The sequence below is a fragment of the Sus scrofa genome, chromosome 14 (genome assembly GCF_000003025.6).
Source record: "Sus scrofa isolate TJ Tabasco breed Duroc chromosome 14, Sscrofa11.1, whole genome shotgun sequence".
Lineage (NCBI taxonomy): Eukaryota > Metazoa > Chordata > Mammalia > Artiodactyla > Suidae > Sus > Sus scrofa.
The window spans coordinates 96,437,091-96,453,981 of record NC_010456.5 but is presented as its reverse complement, the minus strand read 5'-3'; the positions used below and the strand labels follow the sequence as shown (position 1 = coordinate 96,453,981).

At 35.6% G+C, this 16,891-nt stretch overlaps 2 long non-coding RNA genes across 4 annotated transcripts in view; both read left to right on the top strand.

Moving 5' to 3' along the window:
* LOC102159151 overlaps window positions 1-4,465 on the top strand; it is a 67,046-nt gene extending 62,581 nt beyond the window's left edge. For both annotated transcript variants that reach the window (XR_002338569.1, XR_002338568.1), the window contains exons 4-5: window positions 1,771-1,836; window positions 2,209-4,465. This is a non-coding gene — a long non-coding RNA (uncharacterized LOC102159151). The remainder of the gene's footprint in view (window positions 1-1,770; window positions 1,837-2,208) is intronic.
* LOC110256787 lies at window positions 5,416-15,094 on the top strand. Of its 2 annotated transcripts, none has more exons than XR_002338774.1 (5): window positions 5,416-7,584; window positions 9,849-9,996; window positions 12,969-13,073; window positions 14,221-14,317; window positions 15,005-15,094. It is a non-coding gene; the product is annotated as an uncharacterized LOC110256787 (long non-coding RNA). The 2 variants fall into 2 exon arrangements; XR_002338775.1 differs by lacking the exon at window positions 5,416-7,584 and adding an exon at window positions 8,197-8,847.

Genomic DNA, 16,891 nt, shown 5'->3' with positions numbered 1-16,891 from the left:
GACTTTGTTTCTGGCTTTTTCTTTTTTTGGCAGTGTTTAAACTTGTCTTTAAATTCTTTGATACTTCTTTCATTGACAGATATGGTCCATGTACTCTCTTTTTGTTTTGCTTATATCGAAAAGACTGTGACAGACTTGATTCTGGTTGACTTCTGAGGCTAGATCAGAAAAAGTGATTGAATTTATCACTTGTTTGTTGGAATACTCTTGTGTGTTTCCTCTTTGGAAACTTAGGCTTGATAGGTCATGAAGACAAGCCAGTACTTCCATCTATTTCATTAGAATACTTGAAACATGCAGCCCTCATGTTAGTAATCCAACAGTCCTGAGGTACTCTATGCTCTTAAGAAGCCTAGGTCATGAGGAAAGCCCACAAATAAATGTTTCAGCCAAAGCCCCAGCTTAGGTCTAGCAATGCTAGCTAATATCAATCACTAGACATGAGTAATTCCATCAATTCAATTAATTCCAGTTCCTAGGTTCCAAGTCACTTTCTTGTAAATATTTCTAACTTTAATGTATGTCTAATATTTTCCTATCAGATTATATGTCTCCTTCTGGTTTAGGTTTATATAGCTTTTTCCTCAGAACCTATCACACAGAGACCTGCTGTTACTGAGGATATCTTTTATAGAATGAAGTTTAGTGCCACCACATCCATGAATTGCAGACTCAGCAAATGTTAATAATGATTAACCATATATTGAATTATTTGTAGTCTGTCCTCACGTAATGTGCCCATGTGCTCTCTTGTTTGTTTTTCCACTGAAGTTTCAATCTGATTTTTTGTTTGTTTGTTTGTTTTTGTCTTTTTAGGGCTGTACCCATGGCACATGGGAGGTTCCTAGGTTGGGGTTGAATCGGAGCTGTAGCCACTGGCCTGTGCCACAATCACAGCAATGCCAGATCTAAGCCATGTCTGTGACCTATACCACAGCTCATGGCAATGCCAGATACTTAACCCACTGAGCAAGGCCAGGGGTAGAAACTGCATCCTCATGGATACTAGTCAGATTCATTTCTGCTGAGCCATAACTTGAACTCCCGATCAGTTCTTTACTGAATGTCTTCTTAGAATTCTATGTATAAGCCAAAATTAAGAAAAAAATATGATATTATTGTAAGATAACTTAAATAACTTACTATTTAAAGAACACATTTTGTAAAGAATTACCTTTACAGTAAGAGAAACAACCTTATGACCATTCCCTCTTTTCTGGAGCAGTTAACATGAGCCAGTTTTGCCATACTAAGCCAAAAGACAGAGGAGGCAGAGAGGGTTTCTCCCTCTAAAATTTCATGACTAAAATTTTTGTGAAACTTTCTGGTTGGACAATGAAGTCTCTGCAGTGGTACTTCCTAGGATAGGAACTATTTTAGTTATATAGAAAACTGGCTGTCCCTGTATTCAGATGATAAATACATAAAGCAGTGTGGGAGTGAATTTCCCTCGCTAGAGTACTCTTACGTATATGTCCAGACTTGACACCAAAGGAATAACTATGGGGCTCATTAGAATCCTGTGCTTTTGGAAATACCCTTGCTTATAAACTGTTTTAATAAAATTTATCATACATCAGCAATGTATCTTTCATCATGCACATTGTACAGCATTGTATCTGAATAATCATATTTTATAAAAATCTGTTTTTTAGTGAACAATTTTAAGACATGCTATGAGAAAAATTTGTTTTCTTAAAAATAAATATGAATAATTGTGTGAAATGATCTTGTACCTAAATGAAATACTTTTTTTTTTTTGCATTTCAGACTATATTTACCATAAGATATAACTGGAAAATGCCTTCAAACTGATGCTAGATTTTACAGATTGCTGTAAGTACCACCTTGAATATTAAAACAAATTCATTTCCTCTTGTGACTTATGGAAATAAACTTCACTAGGTTATTTTTGCATCTGAAGCATCTCTATTCAGTTCAGGAAGGGAAGTCATTCAAGTGAATTGAATCTGAAATGAAAATAATACATAATGTCATCTTTTGGAATACTTACCATGTCTGACATCTAATGAGCAAGCTAACAGAGACATTTATCCTGTTTGGGATTTCCTGAAAGACTTGGCTATTGGAATACAAATCCTTGCTCTGATTCTTTATCTGCCAATTTATATTTATATGATTTTTTGGCAAATCACATAGTAACTTTGGAGCTTATGGCTTTTTTTTTTCTCTGTTAAATATGTTTAGGTACAGTATGTATAGGTATAATCTACCCCATGGATTGTTCTAAGAAGTATATGAAATTATATGTGATTTAATGACATGATTCTTGGCACACTGTAAGTACTTAGTTGAAATTAACTTTAAAATTATTATGGATAATTGCTAAAACAAAATTATGATTGTCTTCCCACAAACTGCCTATACAAAAGGCACAGTTATATTTGATGTAGAAAGAATACTTGGTTTGTCACAGATGGGTCTTAAGCTTTTGATTTTAACCATCTTTATGCTGGCTACCAAGCAGATGCCCCATTTTGCTGTACAACTTAAAATATCAGTTAAGACTGGCATTCTCATTGCTGATAGGCTAATGAAATAAAAATCAAGAAGTAAAAATATTTCAGTGATGAGATTACAGCATAATCTTTTTGACATTCTTCTAACTTGGGCTCTCGGGGGAAAAAAGCTTTAAAAATTATAGAAAAATAATACCAATTGCTTAAGCAAATACTTCATAATACCTATGCCTTCCAACCTTAAGAAAACATCCCCTAAATATAAGAATCTCAATACTTAAATGCCCTTCAAAAATGATTTTCACTTTTTGAAACCTTTTTCAGATTTAAAATTTTTATGATATTTAACCAGTGATTTATAAGAAATTAGTAAAAACCCCAAATGTTGCTTTACCTTATAGCAATGTTGTACCAGATAAACTTGTAGCTATCCCACGATACAAATTCAACAAATCATGTAAAGTATCCTTTATTTTTTTTCAGTAAAGAGAAGCATGCCTGGAAATTGCTTATCTATAAAAAATATTTGGTGGCAGATAAAGTAATAACTGATGACACTTGTTCAAGGCATCTTTTCAGAGATGTAACAGTAAGATTTATGTAATCTCACTGACAGCTCTGCAAGATTATAAATTAAGCAATCAGATGCTAGTGTGCCTAAGAATTGCTAACATCCATCCTAGTTGGAATTTTCCATAAAAAATGTTTTCTCTTATAAAACTAAATATTTCCTGTTTGATTAATATTACATTTAAAATTTGTTTTAGGTTATCATTTTGGGGTAAAAAATTGCTTATATTTTTTATTGCAGAAGATACTTGGGTTTTTCTCATTTTTTTTCTATCTTCAATCTTGATAACCTACAACCTATGATTAAAGAACTTCTGGCTTCCTTCCTAGTAATCTACATATTTTCCTCAAACTTTTTTTTCATGCCTGATTCTGATGCCAGTCACATCTTTCTAATCATTTAGTTTTCAAAAATTTTTGAATTTACGTGTTTAGGGATTTAAGTTTTATAATTTCATTGTATTATTATTATAATTATCATTAAATCTTCAAACAACTGAGCAAGTTAGTTATTTTTTTCCTTTTTATAGATGTGGGAATAAAGCTCTGAGAATTTATAAAATTTGCCTGTGGTCTATAGATAATAAATTGTGTGGGAGAAAAACTGAAAATAAGCTGGAAAAGCATACCAGTGAGAGTCAGATTTAAACATCAGCATGGGAGTACCTTCTGTGGCACAATGGGACAGGCATCATCTCCAAAGCGCTAGTAGGTAGGTTTGATCCCTGCCCTGGCACCATGGGTTAAGGATCCAGCATTGCCACAGCTACATCATAGGTCACAGCTGTGGCTTGGATCTATCCCTGGCCCAGAACTCCATATGCTGAAAGGGGAGACAAAAAAGAAAAAAAAAGTTATAAACAAGTAAATATCAGCATGGAGGTAGTCACTGGCTAAACAAATCATTCATTTGTAAATACATTTCTGAAATAATTTATTGTCTTGTCTTGACTGGACAGTTTAAGAACCACTAAGTTTCATACTTACTGGTTTTCAACACTTTCCTTTTGTGTAGAGGTTGTATTACATTTTCTAAAATGCAGTGCTTACAAATGTTATACTTGAAAAACTGCAAGATCCTTCTACCTAAAAAAAAGAAAAAAACTATCTTCACAGTGTGTATACTCTAAAACCAGAGTAGGTCAACAGATATAATTAAAGTACATCAACTTCTCCATTTTCTGTCTTCACGTTATATAGTCTTATCCTGCTTGGACAGTTAGACAGAACTGAACTTGTGAACTCCCACTAATGTCAACCTCTCCAAATCCTGATGCGCATCCAGGGTTCTGCATTTCAGTAGATGATAGTACCATTTTTCCTATTGCTCAATCCAGAAACTCAGACATCCTTGTTTAAAAGGCCACCCTTGAATGATTTAGTGGAGTTCTCGTCATGGTGCAGTGGTGAGCGAATCCGACTAGGAACCATAAGGTTGCAGGTTCGATCCCTGGCCTTGCCTTCTTCAATTCCTTCGATCCTTGTTAAGGATCCAGCATTGTCATGAGCTGTGGTGTGGGTTGCAGACGCGACTCGGATCCCACATTGCTGTGGCTCTGGTGTAGGCCGGTGGCTACAGCTCCAATTGGACCCCTAGCCTGGGAACCTCCATATGCTGCGGAAGTGGCCCTAGAAAAGACAAAAATAAAAAATAAAAATAATAAATAAATAAAAGGCCACCCTTGAATGATTTAGTTTAAAAAGAAGATAATACCATGTCATTTTTCAGAACTCTCCAATGGCCCATTTAAATCAAAGTTAACTGGAGTTCCCATTGTGGTACAGCGGAAATGAATCTGACAAGTATCCATGAGGATCTGGGTTTGATCCCTGGCCTTGTGCAGTAAGCTGGGGATCTGGTGTTGCCTTGAGCTGTGGTGTTAAGTCACAGACACGGCTTGGATCTGGCGTGGCTGTGGCTGTGGAGTAGGCCTGCAGCTGTAACTTTGTTTTGACCCTTAGCCTGGGAACTTTCGTATGCTGTGGGTGTGGCCCTAAAAAGAAAAATTAATTAGTTAAAAAATAAATTAGAGTAAACTGCAAATTTCTTCACATAGCGGACCTCCATGTCCTAATGATTGACTACTTCTCTGATGGATAGAATATGGTGAAGGTGATGTCCTGACACTTACAAGGCTAGGTTCCATGTAGCCTTAAAATTTCTGCCTCAGTCTTTTTTTTTTTTTTTGCTTTTTAGGCCTGTACCCACAACATATGGGGATTCCCAGGCTAGGGGTCTAATTGGCTACAGCTGCCAGCCCATGCCACAGCCATAGCAATACCAGATCTGAGCTGCGTCTGCCACCTACACCACAGCTGTGGCAATGCCAGATCCTTAACCCACTAAGCGAGGCCAGGGATCGAACCTGCAACCTCATGGTTCTTAGTTGAATTTGTTTCTGCTACGCCACGAAGGGAACTCCTGGCTGGGTCTCTTTTGATGCTTCTTCTTGGAACCAAGATTCCATCCATCCTGTGAGAAGATAAGGCCATATAAATAGGTTATGGGAGGCCACAGCTATGGCCAGAGTCAACTGACAGCCGTGTGATTGAGCCATCATAGATGTGCAGCCCAGCCAGTCCTTCAGAGGACTTTAGCTCCAGTAAAAACCTGACGTTTACACTTCAGACCCAAACAAGATCTACTGAGTTAAATTCAGTTAACACACAGACTGAGTCGAGATAATAGTAAAGTTCTATCTTACACTGATAACTTGAGTGTTTTGTTATACAGCAATAGATAATAAAAATAGCTTTCACAAAGGATTCAGATCACAGGGTATTTTTCCTTCCTCATATTTATTTAAATATTGTTGAATAACTATTTGTATATTTTTCCTTACTTGTGAACAGAAGTTTATAAATTCCATTAGTCACATTACAAGGAGGAGTGCAGTGTGCTAGTGTATAGACATATTTTTGTTTTGAAATATCCAGGCTTGCCCCAACCCAAGGGTTTTGAGCTGTGGATCACTTACCTAGAAAAATTCTATCAATCAAAGTTAAAGATGGCAGGACACTGCATGGCTGGGATTGGAAGACCTCAGAGGCTTCTTGTTAAACATATGGGATTTTTCAACATGAAAATCCACTTGTTACAAGTGTTATATAACTGCATATTAAGGCTGAGAGATGTCCTCCTGGAGACTGGACCTGAGACTGGGTTCACATCAGTAAAGTTAGAAAAAGCCTAAATGCAGAAGCATTTTTCAGAGACTTGAAACTAGAGGCCATGTATGGGTCATCAGCAGGAACAGTGGATTCTGTTCTAAAATGTTGCTGCTTTATAAAAACAATGAGAACCGTGGGGAAAAAAATGCTCAAATCAACTTTTTAAAAACTCCATGTGTAACTGAAAGCTTGTAAAAATCAGAGACAACTTAGTTCAAGAAAAACTGTTGAATCTTGGTAAGAAAATTTTATTTCCATTCCCTCATCCCAGCTCTGAAATAACCTTGACAAACCATTGGCTTTTCAATTATGGTGAAAAACAGCAGCCTAGCAGCCACCGGAGGTAATATAACAAGTTAGAGCTCCCTAAAAGCATCATTTTCAGAGAATTGTCGTTACTTAACCTGTCTGGCATTTACCTGGAAATCTTCATCCTAAGGCTTGTCTTTATTTGACCTAATTCAGAGCTTAGTCACTACAAACATCTTCTGTCTGAGTGTATTTGTCAACAACAACAACAAAAGTAGCAGTCTCCTTAATATTGCAACTTCCCGTGGCAGTGATAACAATTAGGGTTAACAAAAACTTCCTAAAAGATGTAAAAGGAAAATACTGAGATTGAGATGTCCATGGAGAGCTTTGGAAAGCTCTAATATATTTCAGGGAATCAAGAAGGCCACACAGGTGTCAAGGACTGTGCCCATGTCCAAGGCTGTTTATATTCCCAGGAAAGAAGTAAGCATATCCTAAACTCTCACTTCTCATTGACCTTGAGGCTCTAGGCAAGCAGAAAGTGAAGACTGAAACAGAAGTGTAGACTACCTGTCTGAGCATTGCACGTGTGCCATAGGACACACACAGTCCCACAACAAAGAATGGAGAATTTATTGGTGCCAGTTATTTAAGGGCAAAGTTGATGAATTGGACTTTATTGAAATGAAATCTTCTGTTCTCAAGACACTGGAAAATAAGCTAGAGACTGGAAGAAAATATTTGCAGATCACACATATGAGAAAGAACATGTATCTAGAATATATAAAAACACTCAAAACTCAATAAGAAAGAAGCCCACTCAATAATAAATGAATGAAATTTTTGAACACTTTACCAAAGAAGACTTATGGATGGCAAGTAGGCAGTTGAGGAATGAATAAACAAGCTGTTGTGCATCCATATAGTGGCATACTTCTAAGCAACAAAAAGAAATGTACTATTATTATTACATGTGATGGCATGAGTAAATCTCAAGTGTGTTGCTCTGTGTGAAGAGTCTGATTTTATATATTGTAGAATTTCATTTAAAAGACGTTCTTGCAAAGGCAAAAAAAAAAAGGAAAAGAAGAAGCTGTAGCAACAGAAACAGGTAAGTAGTTGTCATAGGTTGGGAATAGAGGGAAGTTGACTACAAAGGGCCATGAAGGAGTTTTGAAGGTTTCGAAGGGTGATGCAGCCATTCTGTTTCTTTCTTACTCTTTTTTTTTTTTTTTTTTTTCTTCTTATGGATGCACCTGGGGCATTTGGAAGTTCCCAGGCTAGGAGTCAAATAGGAGCTGCAGCTGCCAGCCTACACCACAGCCATAGGAACGCTGGATCTGAGCCGCATTTGCAACCTAAGCCACAGCTTGTGGCAACACCCACTATATCCTTAACCCCTGAGCAAGGCCAGGTTCAAACCTGAATCCTCTGGACCCAATGTTGGGTTCTTAACCCACTGAGCCACAACGAGAACTCCCATTCTGTTTCTTTTTTTTTTTTTTTTTGTCTTTTTGCTATTTCTTTGGGCCGCTCCCGCGGCATATGGAGGTTCCCAGGCTAGGGGTTGAATCGGAGCTGTAGCCACCAGCCTCCGCCAGAGCCACAGCAACGCAGGATCCGAGCTGCGTCTGCAACCTACACCACAGCTCACGGCAACGCCGGATCGTCAACCCACTGAGCAAGGGCAGGGACCGAACCCGCAACCTCATGGTTCCCAGTCGGATTCGTTAACCACTGCGCCACGACGGGAACTCCCCATTCTGTTTCTTGATATGCATTCATCAAAATTCATTGATTTGCAGAATAAAAAGGTGAATTTTACTCTATTAGAATTATATCATAATAGAAAAGCAGAAGAAAAAAAATGTCAACTGTGTTTAAATAAACACCATACAACATCTTTGGTGTGGTAGGAGGGTGGAATATTATTGAATTCAGTGTTTGCTTGATAATATTGGAATATATGATTTTAGTAGAATGTATAAATTCAAAAAATTTTAATAAAGTTTTTAGTGATCAGTGGGTGCATCCCATAGGCATGGATAACTTTAATAGGTCATCTCAAGAGTTCCCTGAAGAAACATCTGTTTTCCAGAAAGCAGTGCTTTCCAAAGCCAGCCAAATTAAATACAGTATTACACATTTGAATTATTATCAGCAGTGAATGAGAATATCTAACCATGTTTTCCACATCAGAGACAATGGTTGTTTGCTAGATAATTTTTAAATTTATCTTTTCTGTTACTATTGGCACACCTTATAATAATTTTTTTTAGGTGGTTCTGTATTTTCCTCCATACTCAGTGCTTAGTGTTTAATGGTACTTCAGACCACACAGATCATTCTTCAAGTTCAAGAAACACAGACATGGGTATGCATAATTTTTATTCCAAAACTATCCATTTCAATATAAAAACTGTTTATACTCTTCTTACTTGTTATTGAAATGGAAGCCCTTTCATCATAAGTCCTATGGCAGACCTTGTCTTTTAAATAGAAAAATATACACTGACTACTTCTTGTAATTTACCTGGAAATAAGACAATATTGTTTTTTGGAGTCTTTTCCTCTACCTCATTTATCCATTCCTCTTCTCTCCAACTTAATTATTCAATTTGGAGCTTAATAATAGCACTAGATTAACAGATCTCTTGACTGTGCCTGTGTATGCCACCACTTGACGGTGTGGTCCCAGGTTTATTAGTTTATTCTGCCTATCCACAGGGACACATAAAGCATGCATTTTATTTATAATGTAATTTTACATAATCCTCACAAAATTTCATTGAAATATGTACTGTTGTCCACCATTTAATGATATGGAAATGAAACAGAGATGAAGAATTTTGCCCAAATCAGGCAGCTAGTAAGTGGCTACAGAAGTGTAACCTTACATTTTACTTATCTTAAGAGAAATGTCAACACACAATTATGTTATTTCCCCTTTGATCACAGAAAATGTGAAATTCGAAATGTCATGTGGATCTCATGTCAAGCATACCTACCACACTTGCACATACACAAGCACCCAGACACACAGATGCACACAAGCATGCACACCCACACCCCCCCCACACACACACACCCACACACATACAAACACACAAACACACAAAGGAGGGGCAGAAAGAAACCTGGAGGTGATGGATATGTTTATTACATTGATTGTAGTGGTAGAAATACAGGTTTATACATATCTCCAAACTCATCCAACTGTATACACTAAATGTATTCATTTTTTATATCAACTATACCTCAGTAAATATCTGTTGAAATAAAAGAAATGTGGTTATCTCTTTAAGCACAAAATCAACAATCAATGATAAACTATAAAGCAAATCATATGAACCTATAAAAGCTTTTGTATTTCAGGCTCTATGTTATAAAGCACTTGTCTGCTGAAGAGAGGAGCTAAGAATATAAAATGCTCCAGACCCAGGATATTAAACAGTGAATTCGCCTGGTAACCAATCAGGACAAGGAAGTCAAACTAAAATATGTTTCTTCATGCTTGTATATGGTAAATTTCCTTAATTGCATTTTCCTGTCATTGAGTTAAAATTTATTAAATGTTTCTTACCACCAATATTTTACTAAGGCAGGATCATCTTCAATGTAATCATTAATTTTTAAATTTAAGAAAACAACATGATTCATTGTCTCAGTTCTGACTATTATAACAAAAACACCATAGACTGGGTGGATTAAGAATAGAAATCTATTTCTCATGGTTCTGAAGGCTGGGAAGTCCTATTCAAGAGGCAAGCCAATTTGGTTGCAGGTGAAGTCCCTCTTCCTGGGTTGGAAATGGACACTTTCTTGCTGTATCCTCACAACACACACACAAAGAGAGAGGGGGAGATTCTCACATCGCTTATAAAGGCACTAATCTAATTTCATGTGGGTACCACCTTCATGAACTAATTACTTCCCAAAGGCCCAAATGCCATCACAATGGGGATTAGGGCTTCAATTTTTGGATTTTGGGGGATGCAAACATCGTTCCCTACTAGTCATCAAAATTATTTTCATAAAAACAGTGTTAGTTTATACTGGGTTTTGTTTGTTTGTTTGTTTGTTTTGTTTTGTTTCCTATCTTATGGCCTCAGCCATGGCACATGGAGCTTCCCAGGCTAGGGGTCCAATCAGAGCTACAGCTGCTGGCCTATGCCACAGCCACAGCAACATGGAATCTGAGCCACTTCTGTGACCTACAACACAGCTCAAGGAAACGACGGATCCTTAACCCACTGAGCAAGGCCAGGGATCGAACCTGTCTCCTCATGGATCCTAGTCATGTTCGTTAACTGCTGAGCCATGAACGGAACTCGAATTTATACTATATTTAAACTTAATGTAGAAAAAATTCCATTCTTTCTCTTTTCTTCAAAATAGAAAAAATAATGTTATATTTTTCTTAGAATACTTGCTTATCATGTATCTCTTACAAAATTTGAAAAGATAATTTACAAGTTGCTAAAATATTAGAATTTTGTGATAGTTCTAAACCTAAATAAAGGCAAAACTTTGTCTTTACATCAGTTGTCAATAGGTAGAAATTTGAATATGGATCTTTCTGACTCAGGGTGTGAGAATTAACATATGTCTTTTCTATCAAAGGAAGTCTTGGTTACTCCATTTCATTCCTGCTTTGTCTGGGACACCCTCCACCCCCCTCTTTCCCTCTTCTCCCAGTAACAATTTGTTTCCAATTAGCCAACCGAGAAGAATGTGTGCCCTGGCCTGACCAATGGGAAGGGACAGGTATACCACCTTCACTGGAGGGGGGGGTCTTCCCTTTTTTGCGCGTGCTTTTTGGGCACTCATGCCCTTCTGTAGCACTAAAGGGCCTTGTTGAGATCTCCTCATGTTCATGTGTGTCACTTTCCAAAACTGACGATCCAAGCCAGAGTCACTTTTCCTCAACAAGGGCACATGATCTTAACCAATAAGTATGACCTGTATATCATTTGGAGATGTACTTGCCTCGTTGTTTTTGCAGTAGATACACTAACATTGTACAGTTTCCCACTGCCCCCTGTCGTCAATGTGTGGCATTTACACAGAGTTGTCCAAAGTTGGGAAATTGAACTATTATAAGAGAAGGAAAACGGTTTTATCAGATATTCTTGGACTTAATAGAGTAAAACCATGGAGTTTTAAACTTGGTTGAAAATGTCTATCATTAGTCCATGTGTTTTGCAATATATAAACACAAACTGCAATTTAGATTGTCAAATTGAAGCAACGTTTTTATATATTAAATTTCTCCTTTGCAAAACTCTACTGACAAATAATCTGAAATTATCCTGGCATGAGGTAGAGAAATTATTTTTATTTCCCCAGAATTTAATATATAGTTGGCCCTCAAAATCCATGGGTTTAACATCTGGGGATTCAACCAACCAAAGACTGAAAATATTTGGAGTCTCTAGTTCCATCCATGTTGCCACAAATGTCATTATTTTGATATCGCTTATATTTAGAATCTAATATACAGCACTAAATGAACTTTCCACAGAAAAGAAAATCATGGACATGGAAAACAGACTTGTGGTTGCCAAAGGGGAGAAGAGGGAGGGATGGATTGGGAATTTGGGGTTAATAGATGCAAACTATTGCCTTTGGAATGAATTAGCAATGAGATCCTGCTGTATAGCACTGGGATCTATATCTAATCACATATGATGGAGCAAAATCATGTGAAGAAAAAGAATGTATACATGTATGTGTGACTGGGTCACCTTGCTGTACAGTAGAAAATTAATAGAACACTGTAAACCAGCCATAATGGAAACAATAAAAATCATTATAAATGAAAAAAAGGAAAAAATATTTGGAAAAAAAAATCCCAGAAATATCCAAAAAAGCAAAACTTGAAATTTGCATTTACATTTTGTATTTACATGGATCCAGTATTACTAGAAAAAATTTTAAAAGATTTTGAGGCAGACGATTGAAATCATTTTTCTCAAAAAATTTAGAATTTTTATCATGGAGAATGTATACATTTTAAGTTATTACTGTTTGTTATTTAAATATTGGTAAAGGTATAGAATTTTTCATTTTTTCAACCACTTAGTTATTTTTAAACAATCTTTATATCTTTTTTTTTAATAACTATTGAAGTAAATATTTATGGCTTGGATTAGCTATTGGAAAACTGGCTGTAGCATAGTGTTCAGATTGGTCCTTATAATATTTTATGGGATGTATAACACAGATTTAATGCAGTTTAACTAAATTCTCATTGACTTTTTACTAATTGTTTAATGCCAAGCACTAATACAATAGGAAAACTTGTGATAAACATACTAATTAAATTCTCATTTTCAAGAGTGAGTTATTTCTTATTCCACTTAATTTTTTCTGTGGCAGATTTTATTTTTTTACTACTCAACAGTGAAGAAACTAAAGACATAAATGTTAATGGTATAATATTCATAATCTATTTGGTACCTACATTCTCAAATTTAATTACCCTTGTCTCAGAATTGTTACGATGCAATGTGCTTAAATTGTGAGAGGAAGCTCCTGGTCGTCAACATCTGGACTCTGAATCTTCCTGCCACCTAAAAATTTTTAAGTAAGCTGGAGGTAAGTACTTTTTAGGAAAAAATGAAAATATCCCCAAATACTCTGAATTCTAACAACTCAAATGAAATAAGACAGTTATGCTGTGGCTCTAATATTTAATTAAATAAGAAATTAGTTTTTCACACTTAAAAAATGATGTATCTGTATTCCTTGTAATAAGCATATAATTTTCTTTATGCTTACGTTTATATTATAATCCTTCTGTTATTTATCTCATACAAGCATGGTTTGGATGGTGTCACTGTTGACTGCATTCCCCACTTCCCTTTCCAATCAGCCCCACAAGGACTTTTTGAATTCTAAGTTGCTTGAACACAGATGAGAAATCAGTTCAAACAAAGAGATGATATCCTGTTCCAGAAAATCCTGTTAAGCAAATGAATCTGCTGGTAGAATCTTTTTGATTTTCACATCTAAAGCCAACTGTGTCTTTTAAGCCAGGCTTTTAAAACAAGCACGCTCTCTCTGCAGAGCTAATTAATAACCCATAAATGTTAATTACATTTGCTAGGTTAATTTTCATTTAGAACTAAATTGCAGGAAAAGTTCAAATGTGATCAGTATTCTGCCATTTGAAGAGTCACTTATGGAACAAAGAGATAACTGTAAGAATCTTAGGGATTTAGCCTTCCTAAGACTTGGAGTCAATCTTGAGAATTTGATATTTATTCAGGAAAATTGCTTGCATAAGATTTGGTTCCAGCCTACTTAGTTTATCTCTTCTTTAAAGGGAGTGTTTTTATTTACTTGATAACTACTTCATAAATACTGTTTCTAGATTGTAAGGAATATTTTAATATGTAAATTGTACAAATTATAAAAAATTACTAAAATTTTACATAATAATAAAAAATTTTATAATTACCAACATATTTATCATGCGCAAAGTTTTCCCCTTTGTAATCCTTGCCTTCCATACCACCACACCTTTAATTATAGATTGCTTTGTATTTTCTAAAATTTATGTACTCATTGACTTTATGTTTTTTACTCATAATAAAGAATCATGCCTGTTATATCCTGTATATCAATACCTCATTCTTTTTAAAACAAAATTGTATTCCATTTTATGGTTATATATCATTGTTAGTTCATCTATTCATCTGATAATAGATGAATGAATGTTATTTTTTGGTTTTTATTATAGATGCAACTGCTATGAATATCAGTATAAAGAATTTTTATGGACACATACTTTGAAGTATCTGGTTAAGCACTTAGTATTGAAATTGCTGGAACATGTGGTAAGTGTATGTTTAACTTTTTGAGAAAAATACCCAAATTTTCCAAAGTGTGCCATTTTACATTCCCACCAGATTTAATGATAGTGCCAGTTGCTCTGCATTCTAACCAATACCAGGTGTAGTAAAACTTAGCTTTTCTAATATGTGTGAAATGGTACCTCATTGCAGGTTTAATTTTTCATCTCTTGTGACTAATGGTGACAAGTATCTATTCATGTACTTGTTCTCCATCATTAAATCTTCACTGCTAAAAAATGTTATGCTTTTGTGAATGGTATTTTAAAATTTTGATATCTGGTTGTTTGATGTTAAAATATAAAAATATGATTAATTTTTGTATATTAATTCCACATTCTACAACCTTGCTAAACTCACATATTAGTTCAAGTAGCTTTTTTAGATACATTTTAAAAAACAGATTATGAAAGATTTTTTATAAAAGTAAAGACAATGTCACTTTGTTTCCGATATAAATGTCTTGTATTTCTTTTTCTTACTGTGTTGTATTGACTAGAATATCTACTCTAATGTTGAATAAAAGTAGTAAGTGAAGATATCCTTAAATTGTTGCTGATTCTAAGAGGAAAACAGACAGCCTGTCACTATTCAGTATGATGTTAACTTTTTTGTTGTAACTTCTGTGTATCGGTTGAAAATTATTTTCTATTAGTTTTTTTTTTTTTTTAGCACAAATCCTGCAAATCTTAGCAGCTCGCTGGATGATCCACTGTAGGTCTGACCCCATTATCTATTTTTTTTTTTTTGTCTTTTTTTTTTTTTTTTTTTTCCTATTTCTTTGGGCCGCTCCCGCGGCATATGGAGGTTCCCAGGCTAGGGGTCGAATCGGAGCTGTAGCCACTGGCCTACGCCAGAGCCACAGCAACGCAGGATCCGAGCCGCGTCTGCAACCTACACCACAGCTCACGGCAACGCCGGATCATTAACCCACTGAGCAAGGGCAGGGACCGAACCCGCAACCTCATGGTTCCTAGTCAGATTCGTTAACCACTGCGCCATGACGGGAACTCCTATTTTCTATTAGTTTGATTAGAGTTTTTACTAAGAACTGAAGTTGAAATTTGCAAATGTCTTTTTGTGTCTATTGAGATAATCATACTTTTTTATTTACTGCATCAATGTGAATTCTATTTAGTAATTTTTTGGTAATAGACTTTTTTCAGAACAGTTTTAGATGTATAGAAAAATTGAGAAGCTAATAGAGATTTCCCCTATGCTTCTGCATTGAATTCCCCTTATTAAGTTTTTTATATATATGTATATATAATATGTTGTTATTAGCCAAACTTCACAATTTATTCAGATTTCCTAAAGTTTTACTTAGCGTTCTCTCTCTTCCAGAATCCTATCCAGGCTATCACTCTATATTAGTTGTCATTTTTCCCTAAGCTGTGATAGTTTTTCAGACTTTAAAAATGTTTCTGATGACCTTGACAGTTTAAAGAAGTACTCATCGTTGTAGGATGCCCCCTATATGAATTTATCTGATGTTTGCTTCATGTTGATGGGAATAATCAATAAACAATCTATAATAGGAATAGCAAATACTTTTATTTGTGCCAAACTGAGGACTGTATCCCTGAAGACATAGATTCAGGAAGCATTTGAATTGTGTTTCACTGGTCTACAAAATGAGGTGGGAGGCTTATCAAAGCAAAAACCCAGAAATTACATAACTTGTCAAGAAATGAAATTGGAGCTGACAAGAAGTAAGGATGCTTGTTAAACAAGGATGAGGTCCATAATGGTTGCATAGTTACACAGGGAGACCTTGAGATCATAAGGTTGCATGCTGGCAGCTGCTGGCAGATATTGTTTTGAGAATGGTTGGTCATGTCTTTGAGTCTTACTTGATTTGAAAATAATTTATCCCAGCCTGTGGTTTTTCTTCTCTTTATGTTGTCTTTTGCAGATCAGAAGTTTTTAATTTTAATGATGTCCAGCTTATTGATTATTTCTTTCCTGGATTGTGCTTTTGGTGTTATATCTAAAAAGTCATTGCCATACCCATGTAATTATAACCAAAAGGTACAACTGGATTTTCAGTCACTTTCAGTTTCCTGAACTACTTGTTTTGATGTAGCGGAGGTTTAAATAGCCAGAAAATTATTTATAGTTGACGTGATAATGTATCTTGTACCTATGGTTAGGTAATTAACTTTAATGAAGACTTGTGATAGAGAGGTGTTCTTATTTAGCTGGGTGGATAACTGCTCCCTACTTTGTGATTATAATGACAACAGCATCCGCAACAAATAGCATTGTACGTTATTTCTGTCTGTCCATGCTTCATTTCTCCTGGCAAGAACACCCAGATTTTGCTTTGAGAATCTATCGTTTTGCCCTCACATGCCTTGGCTTGTGAGAAGTACATGCCTGAAACCAAATCACCAGGAACATTAACCGATACAACTTATTCTCAGAACAACCTTGTAAAGTAACTAGTACTCTCATTTTTTTTCTATTTTGCTGAAGAATTTACAACTGCATTTTTTAAAGTAAATGCTTTAAGAAAAGGGATGTTGGGGCCTATAATCAGAAAAAAAAATGTGTCTA